Here is a 2,579-nt window from a genome sequence, read left to right as displayed (position 1 = left end):
TTACGAAACAAAACCAAACGTGTCACCTTTTTAGCGATTTAAGCCACACGTTAAAAATGTTACAAAACAAATCCAAATGTTTAAAACATTACAAAAGAAATCCAAACGTTTCCCCTTTTTAGCGATTTATGCCAAACGTTTAAAACATTACGAAACAAATCCAAACTTTTCACCTTTTTAGCTATTTAAGACAAATGTTTAAAATGTAACGAAACTAATCCAAATGTATAAAACATTATGAAACAAACCCAAACATTTGGATTTGTAGCTATTTTAGCCAAACGTTTACAAACGTTACGAAGCAAAACCAAACGTTTCACATTTTTAGCGATTTAATCCAAACGTTTACAAATGTTACGAACAAATCCAAATGTTTCCCCTTTTTAGGGATTTAAGCCAAACGTTTAAAGCGTTACGAAACCAATCCAAACTTTTATAACGTTACGAAACAAATCCAAACGTTTGGATTTGTTTCGTAACGTTTGTAAACGGTTGGCTTAAATCGCTAAAAATGTTAAACGTTTGGATTTCTTTCATAACGTTTTAAACGTTTGAATTTTTTTCTTAACATTTTGAATGTTTGGATTTGTTTCCTACGTGTTAATTGTTTGGCTTAAATCGCTAATAAGGTGAAACGCTTGGATTTCTTGAGAGACGTTTTAAACGTTTGTCTTAAATCGCTGAAAAGGTGAAACATTTTGATTTTTTTTCGTAAAGTTTGTAAATGTTTGGCATAAATTGCTAAAAAGTTGAAACGTTTGGTTTTGTTTCGTAACATTTGTAAACGTTTGGCTTAAATCGCTAAATCGGTGAAACGTTTGGTTTTGTTTCATAACGTGTGTAAACGTTTGGCTTAAATTGCTAAAAATGGGAAACATTTGGATTTATTTCGTAATGTTTTAAACATTTGGCTTCGAATGCTAAAAAGGTGAAATGTTTGAATTTGTTTTGTAACGTCTGTAAACGTTTGGCTTAAATCGCTAAAAAAGGTGAAACGTTTGGATTTGTTTCGTAACGGTTGTAAACGTTTGGCTTCAATCGCTAAAAATATAAAACGTTTGGATTTGTTTAGTAATGTTTGGCTTAAATCGCTAAAAAGGTGAAACATTTCGATTTGTTTCATAATGTTTGTAACGTTTTAAACGTTTAGATTAGTTTCTTAACGTTTTAAATGTTTGTCTTAAATCGCTAAAAAGGGGAAACGTTTGGATTTGTTTCGTAATGCTTGTAAACGTTTGGCTTAAATCGCTAAAAAGGATTGTTTTCGTAACGTTTATAAACGTTTGTCTTAAATCGCTAAAAAGTTGAAACTTTTTGTCACGGCCCATTTTCATGAATAGTGACTGGCGCTAGGGTATGGTTATGGTTGTATCAAAACCCGTAGCAAGTCTTGCGGATAACATTTAAATATCATTAACAACTATGTACCTGCATAAAATCACATGCTCGGGGGCAACGGAGACTTCAGCCTAGTCTAGCAGTACATATCAGTAACATATATTCAGAGTATGCTTAAATTCAAATAAACTGCAATAGCATGGCAATATATATAAATACCATAAAACACTATAATCATGCCAAAAGCAATAAAGTAATAGTTGGACCATTCCAACAAACAATAGTCTAAAACATAAATGTAAGACTAAGACATAACAATCTGATACTACTACTGCGGTCTAAGAGTTTAAAATAGTTCGAGTCTTTTAAAGAACCTCCGAGAAATGAAGAAACGGAGATCGACCAATGCTCAAATCATAAACCTGGAAAATTTGTGAAAACGACGGGGTTAGATGTACTGAGTAGAGTTTATATAACCATTTACATTTATTAAGTGAAAAACCATTAAAACGTTTAATAAATCATTTATTCATTATGGATTATCAATGAAACAGTAAACCATAATTCTAAATCCATTGTCGTGTCGGTGTGACGTATCTCAATAACTGATCCCCGACGACAACTTAATAAATAGTGAGCCCAGGAGACGTGTCTTCCACCGGTGCCCTCACTAATGTGAGATGTGTCTCAAACCTACCTCAATACCATAATAATTATTACCGGTGCGCACGCAGTCCCGGCAATGCCCATCGAGTAGCAAGTTCCAAATTAAATCCATAATGCCGAAAAACAGTTCGAAAAGCTATTTATACGTATACATATACAAAATATAATATTTGCTTAATAAAGAGGTAAATAGAGATATAAACTCACCGCTTGCTATTCCACGTGAAACCTGACAAGCAATCTAACTCTAGTTCGCCTCTGAAGTACGAACAGTCGACGAGTCTAGACAAGGTAATAAATATAAATTAAAAACAGACTCTAACTCTAGAGAGTACTAGACACCACATAGGACTAGCACAAACGACAATTCAATGTAAAGCAGAGTCAGAGTAATACAATACTAAAATAAATTATAATAACCAAATAATATAAGTTTATTGAGTTCTAGATTTAAAATCCGTTTCGGAAAATATTATTCAAATATAATTTAAATAATAAATTAAATCAATTTCCAAATAGTGGGTTAGCCAAGTTACCGATAACTACCAAGCTACCTCACATGTCGGGTAACCCAA

This window comes from Mercurialis annua, linkage group LG3 (assembly GCF_937616625.2).
Source record: "Mercurialis annua linkage group LG3, ddMerAnnu1.2, whole genome shotgun sequence".
Lineage (NCBI taxonomy): Eukaryota > Viridiplantae > Streptophyta > Magnoliopsida > Malpighiales > Euphorbiaceae > Mercurialis > Mercurialis annua.
The sequence above is the reverse complement of the archived record's forward strand: the minus strand, read 5'-3'. Positions refer to the sequence as shown.